Source organism: Magallana gigas, chromosome 7 (genome assembly GCF_963853765.1).
Source record: "Magallana gigas chromosome 7, xbMagGiga1.1, whole genome shotgun sequence".
Classification (NCBI taxonomy): domain Eukaryota; kingdom Metazoa; phylum Mollusca; class Bivalvia; order Ostreida; family Ostreidae; genus Magallana; species Magallana gigas.
In genome coordinates, this window is record NC_088859.1 from 45,402,455 (window position 1) to 45,423,136 (window position 20,682).

The 20,682-nt window shown below is 31.3% G+C and overlaps 1 long non-coding RNA gene across 4 annotated transcripts; it reads left to right on the top strand.

The window, feature by feature from the left end:
• Window positions 1-8,722: 8,722 nt before the first annotated feature.
• LOC136270144 (uncharacterized) lies at window positions 8,723-18,758 on the top strand. 4 transcript variants are annotated; one of them, XR_010707871.1, is made up of 3 exons: window positions 8,723-8,831; window positions 13,971-14,145; window positions 17,671-18,758. It is a non-coding gene; the product is annotated as an uncharacterized lncRNA (long non-coding RNA). The 4 variants fall into 4 exon arrangements; XR_010707870.1 differs by lacking the exon at window positions 8,723-8,831 and adding an exon at window positions 10,454-10,835; XR_010707872.1 differs by lacking the exon at window positions 8,723-8,831 and adding an exon at window positions 11,872-12,105.
• The last annotated feature ends 1,924 nt before the right edge of the window (window positions 18,759-20,682 follow it).

Below are 20,682 nucleotides of genomic sequence, written 5' to 3' on the forward strand. Positions count from 1 at the left end.
GCATGCGTAGGAGAAATCATTATATTACACATGCTTGCACTTATAAACTAACATTTCTTGATCATCCTACAATGTATTTCTATAGTGTTATTTAAAAGGGTGAAAATTAAGACAACTGCGTCTCGAATGTATTACTACATTTAACAAGCTTTTATAATTATATCGTTGTAAATTGGTACCTAAGTACTAATCTAGCAATCCTAAAAACTGATTACGAATCAATATTTCTTCTTGTTAGTGTATTAAGTGGAGAGGGAATGGTGTGATGATCTTTTCTACTCTATTATTTAATCCATTTACGATGTGAGGGGGGGGGGGGATAAAAAATTCGTTTGATCCATCTAAAAATGAACATGATTCTTAGTCATATACTGACATCAGAGAAAAAAAAACCCAACACGTTTTTGCTTTACAACTTTATTCAATTCAAATATTCCTTATTCTCCTCTAAATTAAAACCACACTCTTTTTTTTGTCCATGAGGCTCAATTTGTTTTGCACTAATCAAAATATATTATTACCGGCCGCCTTCTGTTAAATGTTTTGTTGTTTTTCTTTTTCACTTTTCTCTTATAAGATAGTGTAATGATTTTTGTAATTGTGTGAAGTTATCATAGATAGATTAAGTAAGATTTGACAAAACGTAGGATTCATAACTTGGTGGATTTTTTTGGTGATTGCATTTTAGCAACTTAAACAAAAAAATGCTGTTTTATGAAACAAAAGGAATGAAACTTTTCTTTCGATGTGTCCATTAATTTGTCTTTTTTTTGACAGAGGGAAGACCATGCGTCATTTTCCGTAGAGGTAATTAACCGCCAAATGGTAGGAAAAAAAGGAACATTAATTAATGATGTACAAAAAGTTTGCAAAAGGGTAAAGTTTACACTTTTAATCTATACAAAGAAACAAAACAATGTTAATAATATATGTGTGATCCTCACATCTAAAGATAGCAAGCAAAATGTCGGAGGTAGTCGTGTTCATTTTTTTTAAGTAATATTGAAAATATCTTTTACAAATCATCATTAGTCATCATCTATCATACTGCATACTTCTATCCATGTTAGAACGTTCCAAATTAAGAGTACCTTCCAGCTTCAGAAACACAATGCTTCAGTCTTTTGACAGAAAATTGGGGAATGAGAACAGATAATCCGCAAGATAAGGACCCTTTTAAAATATGAGGCCACGCCTTACATTTATATATTTTGATTTCATTTTCAAAATTATGAATTTTTTAAATGGAGTGCTTTATTAAAGCATTCACAAAAAGTTATCCCCTCTCTCTCTCTCTCTCTCTCTCTCTCTCTCTCTCTTTCTCTCTCTCTCTCTCTCTCTCTCTCTCTCTCTCTCTCTGAGAGATGCATATATCTGACGTAAAAAAATATTGAAACAATGGTTTTTTAAATACGTTTTTTATGCACTGTAATATAAAAGTTAATTGAAGCCAAATTTAACCTTCAGAAATAGAATTGCTTTGTAAAAAAAAAAACCCCAAAATGTTAGAATTATATTTGAAAAGAATTAAGTTTTTTATATATATAAGTAAGTTCATGTGGTTAATGAGCTTGCCATCCCTTCCATCTCAATCCCACTTTCTATCAGTAGAAATAAACCTTGCCTTGGTGTAAAAACAGTTCTCAAAATTGTTAATAAATCTGTTGGCTATCCAATAATATTTTAAAAAGTGAACTTCGCATATAAGCAATATATTTGCAGGCGTAGGTGTTTTAATTTACACCCTTTCAATAACAAAATGGATGTTAATTCGAGGAACTTAGTTGTCGAATAGTGAGTGCGAACATGTGTAGTGACCTCATGGTTTGAAATGTCAAGTGCGAAGTTGTGCAATGACTAAACAACTTCTTATACGTTTCGATCTTTTACCCTTTGCAATTTCAAATGATCACTTTTTTAGTTCTACTACAATTTAAATTATATCAAATCTTACTATTAAGCAGATAAAGGATCATTTCCTTGTGCCATCGTTGATTTCGTAAAATTCATAACTAGTGAGTTTATCACAATCTGCAGCTTTGGCCAGTTTCAAATCTAAATTATGATATACAATATTAAATTAAATCTTATAAAAAGTTACCCAAAAAAATCGTAAAAAACCATAACATTTCAAATCATTTTGACATTACCTCACATGTTTGCTCTTACCACTCGGTAATTTGTGTTCCTCGCTTGCTCTTTTTTTTGTGTTTATTAAATAGTGTGAATTAAGACACTAATGTTTGAATGTGCTTCACTAACTTGCTACTTTTACAGTAAACATAAAGACTTAATGTTGAAAAACTGAGAAAGTTTATTAACAGTTTTGAAAAGCGTTATCATACAATTAAAAAGCTGATTTCTACTAATAGGAGCAGGAATTAAAATTAAAAGAATGGCCAAGTTTTCTACAAGGTAACTTATTCATAAGAGGCTAAGAGGCTTTTGGCGACCAACCATTTATCCACCAGATCAACTCAATAAATATGAGAAGCAATTTGTCTACCTAGTATAAACTTACTTTTTTTTTAATGTAAAACGTAATTTGATCTGTTTAAACCGAGCTCTTTTATTTAGTAGCCTTCAGATAACTATAACTAGACTTAATGATTAAAACGATTTTCCGTGGGATATACATGTATGCCATCACTCTAAATTGAGTGATGGCATACATGTATATCCCACGGAAAATCGTTTTAATCATCAGAAAAAGCTGATTTCTACTAATAGGAGCAGGAATTAAAATTAAAAGAATGGCCAAGTTTTCTACAAGGTAACTTATTCATAAGAGGCTATGAGGCTTTAGGCGACCAACCATTTATCCACCAGATCAACTCAATAAATATGAGAAGCAATTTGTCTACCAAGTATAAACTTACTTTTTTTTTTAATGTAAAACGTAATTTGATCTGTTTAAACCGAGCTCTTTTATTTAGTAGCCTTCAGATAACTATAACTAGACTTAATGATTAAAACGATTTTCCGTGGGATATACATGTATGCCATCACTCAATTTAGAACCGTATCGTTGCTATTATTACTGAGAAAGGGGGGATAGATGGAGGTTACATCCTCAAGAAACAAGAGCTATATAATTGTAAAATCTCATAAATCAAGACAAAATTTAAAAATTATGCTTTGTGTGTCAGCAAGAATATTTGATTCTTCTAGTTTGTTATAGATATCACACATATAAAAATTGCATTGTAGAAAAATATATTAATATGACACTGTTTAAAATAGTCGTAATCAAAGAAAAAGGAATGCTTAAATTAAGTGGTTCCAAGGTTGATATTGCAAAACAAAATATTATTTTATATTAAATGTCCATTCTTGAAACCGCTTTTGGTCGTTAGGAAGCTTTAGAATTTCAAACCTACGAGGAATTTCTTAAATGATGTGAAGACACTCCTTTAAAATGATTTTAACCATCCAGTATAACCCACAAAAACTAGATTTCTTTACAGCTTTTAAGTGTCATCAAATTGTTTAGAAACAAGAGGCCTAGGGGCCACATCGCTCACCTGAGAAACTATGACTTAATATGGGCGTTCAAAGGATATTGTGCCATATCTTTTCTGCAATTTATATTTGCCTTCCCATAAGTGCCAAATTTGGTTGAAATTGGCTTAGGTTTTAGATAAAAAGTTCAAAATGTAAAAAGTTTACTGGCAGACAGACAAAATATGATCAGAATAGCTCATTTGAGCTTTTAGCTTATGTGAGCTAAAACATTTTGATCTGTTTTGAAAAACATATAAGAATATGGGTGGGCTTTTTTATTCATGGAATCATGCTTGATTATCGCTGATATTGTTTCTCCGTTATATTTCTATTGATTTGTATATCCCTCAGGGGAATATCAAAATTTTTGTTATTTCCGTTTCTTTTATTTTTGGAATAAACAAAATTTCAATATAAAATAAATCTATAATTCTATCGCATATTGCTTGTAGAATTTGTTACAAAGATTGCACGTCTGTCGCTTTCTCATGAGAAAAATACGTCGCTAATCAAAAGACAATATCAAGATTTAATTCGTTATGAAAGCATAGCTCAGAAATTTCTGTTTGAAAGTTTAAAAATAAAATAACCTGCTGAAATTAATAATTTTCTTAAGGATTCAATAAATATGCTAACAGTGGGCGATGTTAATTCTAATATTCCTTACCGATCGGTTAGTACTCATATGAAATGTCACATATTTCTCTAAACTGTCTGTGCGTCTTCCTTGATAATAATTCAATTCATTTATACAGGAAATACCAAATGTCATTCCTTAATGAATCTCTCTCATGCCAATTAATCGGCGTAAACATGCAAAGGAAATCAATTTTATTATTTGATTTATGAGGAGCAGTAGATAACGTAGCCAGACAAGTAAAGAGCAATGTCTGCGTTATAATGACATAGCATCGTGTACAAAAAAATATTGTATACAGGTCAATCTTTCTTAGTATCTCGGTCGTTTTAGAACGAAGGGTCATCTTTTAATAAATTAAGTGAAAAGTGGATCGTCATGCAATATAAAGCTATTAACAGAAATACCTGCACGGACTTTCATATCTATCCAAAGTGAAAATCACCAAGAGAATTGATCATTTTTTAAACATTCAAACTTTCTCATATAAATTATACATGAGAAAGTTTTAATGTTATAAATGTGTGGGTGGGTGTGGGTTTGTGCGCGCGCGCGCGTGTGTGTGTGTGTGTGTTTTAACTTTTTCTCTGTGAAAGTTTCGAAGATAGATGTGGAAGTTTAAAAAGGATAAGTAGAGGGAAAGAATGATAAGCAAAAACGCACATCTGGGAATTTGTTTGTACACTTTTAATTTTATTTACATATAAATAAATGGCTTGAATTTAATTCACAGCAATATCCTTTCTGAAGATGTATTTTATCAATGACAGGTTGTAAAATGTTTTGGAACATTTATCTATTTACTAGCAAAAGTAAACAGATTATATTTAATATATTTTGTTGTCTATGCATGTTTCTAGCGTTCAATTAAAAAAATTATAAGTTGTTTTAAAAAACTTTCTTAAGAAACTCCTTTCTTCTATTTTGAGTTTAAATAGGTATTCGTTTTTTGGCAGAATTCAATGTAAAGTCTGGATTTGCTATCATTATTTTTTTTATCATCTTTAATCTTCCATATTTGTAATCTTGAATAGCAATGTCCACCTATTGAAAAAAAACCCCACAATTTGCTTTTTCAAGATATTGCAAGTATTCCACACAGGGGTTTTGTATAGTTAATGTGAAATTGTTGTTCTTAGGTATCATTAATGTTTTAATCATTGTTGGATGATTTCTTAGTTTACATTGCTTTATCAAACAGTTTATCAATTATTATCATTAGAGCTTAACCCGAACACGGTATATTTGAAGAATGAATATTCAAAGTTTAGTTTTGACATATAATAAACAACCCTGACGAATAAATCATAAAAGTAAACATATCAGCTAGATTCGAGCAAATACAAGAAAATGTTGAAATAGGAAAATTTTAATTATGACATTTTAATAAGAGGAATTGCCTCAGATTGATACATAATCGTCCTTTTGATTATCATTTTACTTTCGGCATTCAAGTTTTACTACTGATGACTTAATACATATACACCTACATATTTTAAAATGCCTAAAACAGAAAATAGAGTACACATGAAAATAAGCATGCTTATTGCTTGATAGTTATCATAGTTGTTAATTGGTTTCCAACCAATAGGGGTATAGAGGTGGAGTTTCAAAGTATATAAGACAAATATAATTCTATATCACAGAGTTTTATACCTCATTGTCAGTCAACCAGACACATTCTAAGCCATGGTGTACGAAAGAAAATCAGTCAATGTTGAAAGGATTCTTCGCATTGGTGTTTTGGGAGCAAAGAAAGTCGGGAAAACATGCTTAATTACCCGTTTATTAAAGAGAGGATATCCTGACAAATACAGTCCTACAATCGAAACATTGTTCCGATACGACATCCAAACCTCTGAAAGGAAATTCACTAAACTGGAGATTCTGGATACGGCGGGTAACCTCGAGTTTCCGGACATGTTGAGAAAAGCTGTCAGATCTTGCCATGCTTTTGTTTTGGTTTTTGACCTGAGCGACGCGAAGCGGACATTTCGAGAGGTGGAAACATTGAGGCAACTCATTTTGGATGAGAGAAGTGGAGAATCTGTTCCTATCATTGTCATCGGTAACAATTCTGACCTGATCATCAAAGAAGACAATGTTGAAAACAAGGTTCTTGATGCCATTGTATCAATAGACTGGGACTGTACCTATCTTACAACATCCGCAAAATGTGACACCAATATTTCGGACGTTTATAAGGCTGTTTGCAAAGAACTTGATATTAAGTCTTTACAAGATATAGATGTGGTTCAGCGCATTAAAGATGCTACTCAAAAGATTGTCAAAATCAAACGTAATTCTTTACTGAAAAGAGGATTTTCTGTAAAATCATTTTAGAAAATAAATAAAAAAATAATTTAAAATCAATTTTTGGTGTGTTCTGGTTGTTTTCTTTGTTATTCAGTATCTCCAAGAAGATTATAAATGTTTTAGACTTGCGTCTACGTTGAGCGCTGTTGAATGAATCACCTATGGAGGAAATAAAAGGTCTGCACCGATTAAGAACGATAATTGATTAGAGCATCAATTTTCACTGATTCATTCATAACTACTGTCATACAGTTATCTATCTCAGCTAACTACCGTGATGCGCTATGTCCTTTTGATTTGAGAAGGTATACTTGCTTTAAACTGTGAATTTTTTTTATTAAAAAAAATATATATATCCTCTCCTTTGTTTATCATTTGATTGTTAAATTTATTGTTTATACACATATAGACACAGATTACGAAGTTGTTGATAAAATATGGTATAGCAGGCCACGAAGTATTCTCTATTACTTAGTACTTAATATTATTTTTTTTTTAAACTGTTGTGACTGATATGCAAAACCTAGTTAAAATTAAGTATAATTTAACTCGTCAATTCCACGATACGATATGCATGACCAAGGTTGTCCTTGTTTGTAAGGCTTATTATATAAATTGTATATTAGAAGAACTTGGAATTAATTCTGCAAGTGGCAATCCAACTTATACTCATAGCTTCATGTTTGTTTCCAAGGAGAAAATTCTTTAAAATCATGTCGGTTTTAAATATTTTCAATATTCTTAACAACCAAAATCAATTTGAATTATTTTACCTATATTGAATACCTAAACATTGTAAGAATCCTTACAATCAAAGATATATATCGGGTTCCAGTAAATGTTCTAAGAGGCCTTTTTCTTTACTCCTTACCAAATGTTAACAGAAGCAATGAAGACATTTCAAGAGTATTGTGCAACAGTATATTTTAGAAACAATGTAAATCAAATGTGGTTACTTGCGAATTTCAAGGAACTGTTAGAAAATTTGAAATCCAAATTTTTATTAACATCAATAGCATCAAAACGTACGACCTTTCTACACTTTATGCAACCATACCCCACGATAAATTAAATTCCATGCTTTTTGACATCATTGATAGCTGCTTTTTCAATAAAAATGAATCACATAAAATACCCACCTTGTCATTCGTCATTTGTAAAACTATTTCGTTAAAAACATTCAAATTGTGCACACAAGTACTTTGAAATGAAAATTAAAAGAATGCTTGAGTTTCAACATCTATGTAGTTTTTTGAAATCAGGACTTCCAACACTCTGTTGGAATTTTCATGGGTACCAATTGCAACCCATTGAAAGTAGACATATTTTTGCATTATTATGAAGCAGAATGATTTTAAAAAACCTGAATGTAAAAAAAAAATCACTCACTGTAGCCTTCAACTCAACAATTGTTACTTTCATGCTCACGTTGACTCGATATATCCAAGTGAACGTGGTGTCTGCGTCATATGTTTCATATTTAGATATTTTACTGGAAAAGGACTTTGGTGGTAACTAACAACAAATCTTTATGATAAACGTAATGGCTTGAATTTTTCTACCGTAAACTCTCTCGATCCTTACCTATGTAGCAATGTTACCTTCATCGCCTACATATGGAGTTTTTGTCTCTCGGTTATTTCGATATGCAAGGGCATGCTTTACATATGAACAGTTTTTAAAAGGACTAAGACACTATTTAAGCTCAAAATTTTAACTTTGTTTCTTCTATTATGGGTATTCGTAATGTTTGTGAAAATTTGAAAGTCAGTTATTGAGTTACAAGCAAGATACATGTACTGAGTTTAAAATTGCTGTTTTGTTCACAAAACTCGAGTCTTGTTATATATACCAGTATATATATATATATATATATATATATATATATATATATATATATATATATATATATATATGTGTGTGTGTGTGTGTGTGTGTGTGTGTGTGTGTGTGTGTGTGTGTGTGTGTGTGTGTGTGTGTGTGTGTGTGTGTGTGTGTGTGTGTGTGTGTGTTTGTAAGCCCTGTGAAGTTGGCCGAATACCAAGTTTACACACCAATCAACTTATCACCTGAAAATCAAATGGACACCCGAACTCAGGTGTTCAGTTGAAATAACGTCATTTTCGTGTTCCTCTCACTAAATTCCACCAGAAAAAATAAAAAAAGTATGAGTGTTTCTTTGACACCAATTTCCTAATTTTTTTCACACAGTGTGTGTGAAATTTTATGCTCCATTTTCCCCCTTTACACAGAAAAATCTGCGCATGCGCGCAAATGTCATATCGAAAGTTGTTTATAATGGCGGAAGTGAAATATGTTGTGACCTACAAGTGACCTGTTCCTTGGATATTTGATGTCACAGTGATGTTTAAAGGTAAGTTTTTGAATTCTATGATTTAGTTTCGAATGATGGCTTAAAGAAATCAATTAATGATACACGTGTATCGCTTCTAAAATTGTTTTTTAACAACAAATCACGAATGCATTTCCTTTTCTAAACTACGAGCTGGATAGATTCTATCTATTAACAAAATATTTACATTGTAAAACATTTATAATAGATAATTTTTGTACTAAAATCTACATCATTTATTCCCACTTGGTTAAAACAACGACTTATATTCTAATATTGATAATGTGTTTTCATTATATCGTGTTTGTTTACTTAGACGATGTTTAAAATTGTCTACATTTAGATATATAAGCATTGAAAAAAATGTGGATTATATAAGCCCAAGGCAAAAGACAACAAAAAATATATAAATGTAACACTAGATCTAGACTCATTTGTTTATATTCATATGATTAACGTCTTCCGTTTCCAATGGAAACTTTCTACGGTCTGAAAGTAAGGAGAAAAAAGTAAATTAGGAAGATAAATGCTAGGTATGTTTTAACAATGAATTACAGGATTATTCTCGTAAAACTATACTTCAATACAATATAAAGTGTAAGTGTACGGTGGTTTTGCCTGGTCAGACGATACACCAAAACCATTCTATTGAAGTAATGTAATAATTATTCTATTTTGCATTTGTGTTTTCTTTTATGAAAACCGCTTTACTATATGTCTAGTTCTTGAAGAAAATGAGAAATGTAGCTATTTTTTTAAACAGTGGATTAAAATCGACAGAGTACTTTCGATATAGGTAACGGGTGCTTTCGTCCCTTGTGAATTTGCTACTAACTTTTTTTTTTACAATGCAATGTGCTTGTTTATTGGTCAAAAGAAGTTTTGGTGAACGTGTTCAAAGATCAGACAGTTATAGAATATGAAAAATAATCAATGATATAAACATGGACAGATACAAACAGGACAAGGTTGTTATTTAATATAATCATTTTGAAGCAATGGATTCACTCACTCTGACTCTAAGTCTCGCTGATTATAAATCATATACATGCTGTGGATACATGTCACACCAAATTTGTACATGTATTACCACGTCATTCATAACAATTCATCAGATTTATCTTTGAATAATGTAGTTCATATATTAAATGGTATTTGGAGGGGGGGTGGGGGTTGTTGTTGTTGTTGTTGTTGTTAAAACAGAAATAATGATAAGAATTGAAATTTTAGCATTTCATTAATCATATTTTTGGAGAAGGCAGAAGCTGTATTGGTTAAATATAAAAACAAAATAAATTTAAAGAAGCTTTAGAACAAAGTTATAGTAAACATGGTCAAATTGATCTGTAACCCTTTTAGATGGTGTAGGTTTATTCATAGAGATATATATACTAACACATGTACATACATTGTACATGCCAGATTTACGATGTAATTTACTACATCTGGACATGCCATACTAAGTTTTACTTTCTTGTTGTTTGACTACAAGTTTACTTTGTAAATAAAACAAAATTTAAAACGGAACAAAAAATTAAAATAGATATACACATATACATTGTACATGTATATAAATTATAAACATTAAATGCAATGTTTTGTAACAATATTCAAAGTTTTATCTCAACTTTACTTCTCAACAACACTAAAATTTCAAAATATGAGAACAGAAGCTATTTTTCCTCCTCTAGTGCTTAATTTTATGGAATAAATATCATATTCGCTCTGAACAGAGACATAAATAACATAATAGTATGCCTCTGTGTACATGTACAATTCTTCCATGCACTCTTAGAAAAGGTTAAAATGTAAAACAAAATTCTGAGCGTATATGAATAAATCACATCATGAAACTGATACCACCGCGATAATGTACAAGTAAGTATACATCAAAATAGTCAGGATAAAATGACCCGGGGCGAATCAGCCATTGGTCAAAACACCGTAAAACCTATTTTCGAAGGAAGTCATGTGTTCGGAGATTATATATCAAATTGAGAGTCTGGGACAGTTGTTTTTTTAGTGGTGAGTACATGATTCCTATTATAAGGTGGTCGTTCGTGTTTATAAATGTACAACACGTTGAGAAAATTGCCTACAGCTGTTATTGTTATGTTAATTGTTCGAATTTTCTCTACAAGCTGTCACTTTGTTGTGGAAAGGATTTAATTCTTATGTAATCTTGACCATGATGACAAGATGCTACTTTTGTATGTTCAATATACATGTAATTTATGCTAGGCCCTATAATTCAATGTAAAGTCTTTAATTTATTCAGTTAATAGTTTGTTTATACATGTACATGCAGGTGTTCTTGAAAATCCAATCTGTGGAAAGATGCATCTTTTTTTATTATTAAAACAAGCACTGTCGCAGATACTGCTCAGTATGTTTCATCCTGATCCTATAAGTTATGATATATTTTACATGTACCTTTTAAGACATTTAGGAAATAATTTCATGCATCTTTACATATAATTGATAAATAAATAATACTTTTCACTACCTTTACAAAAATAACTTGTGAAATGTTTAAAAACTGTACTGACGTGCAACCAATTCTCGCCAGTACATTGTGATGTTATTTTTCGTATATGATTTTATATGTTGATATATGACATCACAATGTACTGGCGAGAAATGGTACTCGATGAGAACTGGTCGCACACCAGTATACATGTATTTGCCGATATCAGAGAAATAAATCTATACATGCAGTGTCACTGACATATACCAGTATGTCGTAGCATAACAATCTCTGCCCTCTTCCAGTTAAATAAAATCAGTCAGTACTAGTAGAATAGCACTCCAAATCAGTTATGTATTGGATTACATGCGCAGATCCAGAAAATTTTTCCAGGGGGGGTCCGAAGGATAATTGTGTTTGCCAGGGGGGGGTCCGAGGCATATTTTCGCGATAATTTTACTATGTAAATTTAATAAATTTTCATTTTCCTGGGGGGGTCGGGACCCCCCCGACCCCCCCTCTAGATCCGCGCATGGATTAGATAATTGTATAATCATTTTAGTATTAATGTATTAATCATCAGTATATATATTAATCTCACATCTTCGCAAGTCAAGGATTTATGATAAACCATTGCCTTGTGAAGAGGAGCAGAATGGATCTTAAATCCTCGACTTGCAAAGATGTCATCTCAAGGCGTTTGTTTTTTTAATAATTAATCTTTGATTGGCACGGGACAATGACATAACATGAAACAGGTCACATTTGATTTGTCTAAGATGATATGGACAGACCTCAATTATGTGTAAGCATCAGATTAAGAAAAAGGTATAAAAAGCTATGAAATTTGCTAATGAATATTTTCATAACAATAACTTTACAACTTATTTGAAATCATGCATCTGATGCAAATTATCAAAAGTTTTTAAAACTAATAATGCTTTTGAGTTTATGACATGGTGTTACTGTATGTGACATTATTATGCCTTATGTCAGTGTGTCGCTATATATTCAATACTTATTTATTTTCGCATAATATACAAAAGATTTATGTAGCGTAAGCATATAGCCGAAATAGAGCACGGTATGGAACGCAATTGCTGCCTTATAGCATAAAACTTTAGGTGCATTCCATAGCACGGCAAATGTTTTCAATGATAAACTTCCAAGCACGACAGCGGGTTTCGAAATCACAACGCTACAATCATTCCAGTATGAAGCCCAATGCGTTACCGCTACGCTATATTAGCTGATAATGAATGGACGGTATCTATATATAAAAAACGTAGATATATACGACTGACATCAAGCAATTAAAATTATTAATCTTTTTAAAACACTTCATTATTGATGGTAATTTTAAAGTTAAAGTTTCTGATAAACTTTTGAACAAATTGATTGAACATATTTGTCAAAGAAATTCTACATGAGGATCACAAAAACGTTTTTTTAAATGACACTTGATAATGAATGTACAAGAAAAAAATTCAATGAGATTTCGTCTGCTAAACATTTCGAGTTTTCTCGGTAAGGTCAAACGTCTCTCATTTCTTGAAAAGAACATATAAACCTTTGTTGACTTTTAATTTTACAACAACTTGTTGATTAAATAAACAATCAAATCAATTGATTAATTTGAAGAAAAAAACAACAAACGCTTGCTTTTCCGGTGATTATTTTTAGGGACTAGTCAACACTCAAACGTCACAGCTACTTATAGCAAAGCATATCAGTATATTTAACAGTCTGCATAATAATAACAATAGTATTATGTTGTGCTTTGTGCATGTATTTGCCTAAATAGTAGTCAGGGTTTGATACATAGTGCAGGAGCTGGAAGCTACTTATTATATAAGTAGCATTATTTGATTTTAAGGTAACTCCGTACCTATAAAATTATGGGTTCAAAGTTAAAAAACTTAACTTTTTTTAACTTATTGGACTTGAATTTCATCAAAAAATAAATAAAATATATATGTATCCATACCATTTAAGATGTAAGGTAATAAAAACCAAAGGCTGAAATTATCATCTGAAAATCACGCTTTTTTGGTTTAAAAATTAAATATAAGTGGATGGATACTTGTTTGTCTATTTAAATTTTAATGCTTACTATGCCAGAAAACTAAACTAAATCAAAAAAAAAAAAAAGGAAAAAAATGTTCACATTAGAAAAATTATAGTATTTAGATATATCACTTAGAGAAAAATAGAGAAGAGTTATTTCCCTTTGTCATTATTGAATTATGTCGAAAATAAGGATGAAAAACGCTTATTAAATATCTCCAAGTAAACAATGATTTGAGTTTTTGATGTGCACCTATAATAACATAGAAATTACAAATCTACTTGCAAGAATTTTGATGAATTCATGGTTTATGTAAAATGCATGACGTCACAGGAGGGTGGATTTACTTTAAAAGAGCCCACACAGTTTCAAATAAATCAATGAGTACTTAACCATTGCTCGATCGACTTAATGCTCCAATTAATCGACTAAGTCAACCGAGTAAAATGGACATCCCTTATACATATAAATCATCTATTACCTTGAAGTTAATGTTTCAAATATGTTTGAAATAGGAATTACACAATAAAATCTGTTTTAATTTAATTAATTTTTTAAAAATTTAATTAAATGGTAAGGGAAAAAGTTTCAATGTTGACATGCATCCATTTATTTATTTGAACAGATTTATCAGTATTTGATACTTGCTCAAAGATGGATCTTACCCACATATTTGGACAAAGAATAGAGATTTTCATGGGATTTTTCTCAAGAGGTCTAATGCAGAATAAAAATTAGGAGTCTGGACAGAAGTGAATATGTCACTTTGTGTATCAATGGACTAAACCTATCTTGAGCTGGTAAGTCATTTTCCAGAAATAGATTAAAACAAAGTTTTGATTAGAGTACGGTATTAATATACATATATTATATATAAGTACCGGTAAAGCAATATGTAGTCTTACTCTCTCAGTTTGTATGTCTGTCCATTGGTTCTTTTCTCTCTCTCTCTCTCTCTCTCTCTCTCTCTCTCTCTCTCTCTCTCTCTCTCTCTCTCTCTCTCTCTCTCGTTAGCTTCCAAGCAGAGAGGTTCAAATCATTTCAATTTGTATAGCAGGTTTATGTAAACACTTTGAAAGTAATTTTCAACCCGTTACCTAACTTGAATTACTTAGCATGCAACATTTAAATTAGTTTTCATATTTTTTATGCCCCCCCCCCCTCCCAAAAAAAAAACCAAACTTTAATAAAGTACTAGTTAATTTTTATCAGATCAGCTAGCCTTATTTGAGTGCATATTAATTATAGCCCATAACCCAAGTTTTGTTTGCTATGACATGTACTTTTGTAAATTTTGAAAGTCGAAGATTTGGTATTTATATAAAATTATAAAAAATCAAAACTAATCTTAACTGTAATTTTTTTTCAAATTCATTTAAAATGTGGTTATCTTTTGTACACGACCTGTCCCCAACATTTTTTTTCAAAATAAAACAATTTGAATTGGAAATGAGAGGAAAAAAATAGATTGATAATAAAGTAAGATAGGAAATATGCATAAATAGATAAAATAGCTTTTCAGAGTAAAATAATAAACATGTCTTTTTGTTAAATTATTCTTAAAATTAATCACATTAATGCATTAAATTTAATTACAGTCAAACTTCCTATCTCAAACTAGATGGGACTGTTTAGATAGATCGAGATATCCGTGTATTTATGATATCGAGGGTGATATACTTCAAAAAGTGGTTGGGACCTAAAAATCACTTCGACACTTACTATTGTATTTGAAATCTCAGTGTTCGACATATCGAAGTATAACTGTATTAGCAAAATATACAAAGCTGGATTTTGATAAACACATGCATCTTTTTTATAATGTGATTAATTTATTGAATGGTTGATGATAAATTGATGATTTTGAGCAATCAAACTATAAGCATTGCATGTATAATATAAGTATTTGACAAAAGAAAACAACCTGTTAAAATAAAAAATTGTTATCAGCTTAAATGCTCAACCAATCACAGAACAGCTCGGCTTAACATCAGTTGTATAATTATCAATGCTATGAAATACACATATTGTCCAAAATTTGAAATGCTGTTTCCTAACATAATTCCCAAGAGAGAGAGAGAGAGAGAGAGAGAGAGAGAGAGAGAGAGAGAGAGAGAGAGAGAGAGAGAGAGAGAGTGACTGACATGTACAAAAACAGATAGGGGACTACAAATGCAGGTATGTAAAGGCTTCCCGATTTAAGGTAGCTCTCGGGTTTGCTGATGTCACAATAGAATTTAACATAAAGTGTTGACCATCAATCGGTCATAGCAAACCCATACTTTTTTTTTTTAAATGACAAATGATCCCTAAAAACATAAAAGGAAATATCTCAAAAAGCTTACATGTAGTTTAATTATATAAACATTTATAATTATCACATGCTAACCATTTAAAATCAGGTGAAATACATTGTTACATTTTGTTTAATAAGGTATGATTGTGCGTTGGAACTCTTCTATTTAAAATCATATTTAGACAAGAAAATAAATTACCGTAAATCGTATGCATAAGCTTCGCTTCTTTAATTACAATTATAACTTCTGTATTTTCAACCACTGATCTAACTAGAGGTTCTATTAAAATTTATTTGGCTTTAGCTAATTAATGTATGCGATTACAAACTGATTATGACAAGAGTTGTATGGTAATTAATTTTGCATTTATTGACTCAGAGTATTTACATGTTCTAATGATGAGTAAATAAGCTAGTCTTGTCAATCAACTCATTTTTATTTTTTGGTTCTCAGACGTAAGAAAATGATGACGTCGGGCTTACGTTATGATGATAATATAGGGTTTTGCAAAATCTTTTCAATATTTGAAGTTGTTTTGCGAAAAATTGGCCGCGAACACATATTGATTATTCTTTATGAATTGATTCAACAGTATCTCTTCTGTTGTTGTGTTGAGTACAATTAAGTACATCTAAATCGTTTAAAAGAATCGTAGTTATGAAATGTGTTTTCCGTTTAAGATATGCAATTTACTATGTATATTTCATTGAAATGGCGTTGCCAATGATTTTATCATGGACACTGTGTTTGAAACATTATAACATTATAACCACACAGACAAATCTTATAAATTTTCAGGGAAGGCTTTCTCACAAGCAGTTCTCAGGGAAGGCTTTCTCACAAGCAGTAAACCTGCGAGCTACTTGAAGTCACTTGTTTGTACCTCATACGATATGATGTCATAGTTAACTTTTAAACGTCACGATCTGCATTCCTTTCGATAGTTCTCATGGATTTAATGTTTTAATAGTAATCAACTTAAAATAGAATCATACATTATTAAGTGAAATATATTGTGACAAAAATAAAACCACTGGTTTCCTTTACACAAACGCTGTTGTTAATACTGGTGATATTATCAATATTTATTATGCACGATTTTTATTGATTTCACATGTAGAAATGCACAAAAAGTGTATCATACAATTCACAGCAGTCTATTATAGCCTCTGCATTTTTATTCATTCACAACAAAATTTATGACAACCTTATGATAAATAATATTTCACAATATTTAACCAGAAAACATTTTTTTAAATTTTGGAAATGTTTAAAGTTTTAAAGCCCCAGCGGGTTTGAACTCATGACTTATCGACAGGTTCGTAGTTAATGCTCTAACTAATTGCGCTATAATGCTGTTAGGTTACAATTTCGGGGGGGGGGGGGGGAAATCTTACTTAATTTATTGTTCATTTTGATCAGAAATATGCCAGATTAATGGAGGTGTGCCATACCACCATAAGGTGTTATTGGACATCTGTCAGTATTAAAAGCATGTAATCATAATACTTTAACCGGTTTAGAATTTTCAAATTTTACCATATATTTAACCAAAATATACATGTATGTTTTAAAAAAGTTAACCATCTAACCGCCCACTACGCTACGCTGTTTGGTGGCAGTTTGGGAAAAAACTATATAAATAGTACATCACAACATGAAAGTGTCCCATACCACCTTAAGTCTTGATTTACATCGAGTGTAGAGTAAATACTACATGTACAAGTGTACAGCTTTTTTATGAAAGAGGCTGCTATACCTCTAGCTATTCTAAAACTTGGCAGTTCTGTACTGATTTGTATGCAGCTTGGTATACACATAGTCTTATATTTACTTGTATATATATTACATGTAATAAAGCAAATATAAGTGTACTGTCTTTCATGTACATGTACCACTATAAGTACATAAAAATAACATTTTAAGAAAACTATTATATGCATGTAAATTAATGCTATGTTTGTGAAATACTGATTGTCAGTATTTATAATTATAATATTGATTTTTTGTAATTTTTTTATGTTCTAGGTACCGGTTTTCTGAGCAACAATGTGGGAAGGCAGCAGTGGTCCACCGTCTCAGTTTTGCCACAGTCCAGGGTCAGCACCAAGCTACATGTATAGGACTCCTACCTAATTACTAAAAGTATCATTATGAAGAATTTTACAAGACTTCTTGATGACTGGAAAGACATATTAATTCTGATTGAATTTACACACGTGGTTGATAATAGCTTTGTCAACACAATAGCCAAATATGAACCTAGTATACCATTTAAGCATTATTTAACAAATATAAGTCAGACAGTTTAAAATTTGATGATCCTATAAGTAAAGGAAAAATTACAGTCTTTAGATATATTCAATTCATCTCAGTTGTTTTTAATGCATATGCATGATTGTACATGTATAAATACATGTATGTGACTTTTTTAATCAAGTATACATATATAGCTGATGTAGTGACATGGATATAATCAGAATTGATAATATGTGTATAGGTATTCTGTATTACTTTATCTAGGTTAGATCTTGAAAGCAGGTGTATGGTACACTGTATCATAAAGATGATTTTTTTCACTCTTTGTTTACAGTTACTGTCATGAAGGACATATGAAGAGATTTTTTTCTTTGATTCCTTTTACTTATATATATAGTAGTCTCCTGGGGCCATAATACAATCACCTAGTAACAATATTGTTTGAATTATATACCATAGATGGGTTTCTGTGTGCACTGATTTACTTGTACTCATCCAGGTTCATGTACAAATACAATTGCATTTTGTATATGTTTGTGCATTTGCTGATAATTTCAAGCACCATAAAATTTGTTGTATTAATTCATTTTGTAAACTGCAGCATATTTTGACAGATGGGGTATCGTTACATAATTATGTACTAGAAAAATGTATACGGTATATCCCATTTCATTTTCTTGAGCGGAAGGGGGGGGGGGGGGGGGGGGGTCAGTGCCTATGCACATGAGTATTCTACGTTAATAAGTTTGCATTTTACACTTACCCTACAGACTGCCACTCCTCTGTAATTGTTTTTGTTCATGATCGAATATTAATTCATATACATGTACCAATTGATTCAATAAATGTAAATGATACTTGCTATCTTTGTTATTGCTATACATGTGTATATAGGAGGTAGTTTGCTCTGTGGTCCTAATACAGAGCAAAGGTTGAGAGGTTTACATGGAAGCATTTGAAAAAAAGAAGGAGGCACTAATCAAATAATTTACTAATGTTTTGCAAAAAGATACTAGTGGATTAGCGATAAACTCTCTGAGTTTACATGGACTATAGTATAGGACAGATTTGATGTGAGAGATGACACGAAGCAAATTTATCTAAAATTCAAGCTTCCTTTTATCCCAACTAAAATATTTTGAAACCCTTCTCCCATAAGATTAAAAAACCAGAACGGAATAGAGGGGGTGAAAATATTTAATATCGAAGCCTCTTTTCGTTAAGAATTAAAGGGGATTCAACATTTTGCATTGAAAAATAGTTTGTATCGGATATAAAAATCAGAAGGTTCTCGATATATCGCAAACATAATTTGTTCAAAAAACATTCTACAGCAGGAATTAATCCTACATGTAAAAGGGACAATTTTTTTAAATCTCAAAATTCAATATTTGATTTGATGGTTCAATATTTCAAGCGATATTACTGTTGGATTCAAAATGATACACATATATGCAATGTATATGCCACTAGCATTGCGTTCCTTGTGTGTAGGTTTCAAACGTACATGTACATATCCAGTGAAGGGGGCACATTTACTCTCTTACATATAGCGGTAAATATCACAACCTCTGAAACAAATCGGTAGTACATGTATCAAGGTTGCATATTGTTTGGAGCATTATCCTGTCTGAATATGTCCTGTTAAATATTAAGTAGGTGTATATGTTTCAGCTCTTGTATTTTGATGGAATTTCATAATGAGGACGGACTACTTTTAAAATTGAATTGAACTAGGAATTTTAATTAGCAATGAGCCCTTACATGTTTATCGGCTCCAAGAGGTATTAATGATCTTCCACATGATCTTTTTATAAAAGTTAAGATTAAATGCAATTTTTTTTTTAGCTTTCTAGGTTTTCAAGGTATATCATACATACATGTACATGTATATACACTGTATACCTGGTGGTGTATTCTGTCAAATGACCAGACAGGACATCAAACACAACCGCATTAACACTGGTATGATTTCATCAAAAGACGGATTTAATTCCTCTGTATAACTTATCTGACCAAATTTGGAATGCGTATGCATCTTTGCGATTTTCTTTCGACGTGTTAATCTAGCCTTCAAAAGTTATTTTACGAGTGGGGATCGCATCAGCTTTTTATTTTGCTTATGCAAATTAAAGTGTGTGGTTGAGAGAATGTATAGATGTTCAGTTGAACGTGTGTAAAAGACTAGCATATGTTGAGTGTTTATGTAGCCGTTGAAGTCAAATTGAAAACAACAACAACAGGATTTAACGGGTTTTACTCTTACGATGTTTTTTAAAGGCTGAGTATCACATTTAATTGGAAAAAAATAACGATGCTTCATGATATTTCATTAGAACAAGATATCGATGATCATGATATACATGATATACATGTATCAAGTTCTTATTACACTGTGTGTTAAGTTTCCCATAACTTTCTTTTCATTTAAAAGGAGAAAATGTTTACTATAACAATAACATTTCCTTTGTAACATATCTAACTGTCTAGCTCATAGGAAGGCATAAGCGTCGGAACCGAGGGGAGCACACCTCCACTTTTTTTGCCAAGTTTGACATAACTATCAGGCACGTAGCATCAGGGATGGGCTAAAGTATCACAAATCTGCTCGCCTCCTCCACAGTTTTGGTAGCATGTAAGGAATAGAGGTGAAAATAAGGAAATTAAGAGTGATATTGAAAATGGCTGTTATTGTTGTACAACCCCCCCCCCCACCCCACCCCCACACACGGATTAGAAATTTAATGATTTGGGGACACTTTTAAATTTAACTTTAACGTG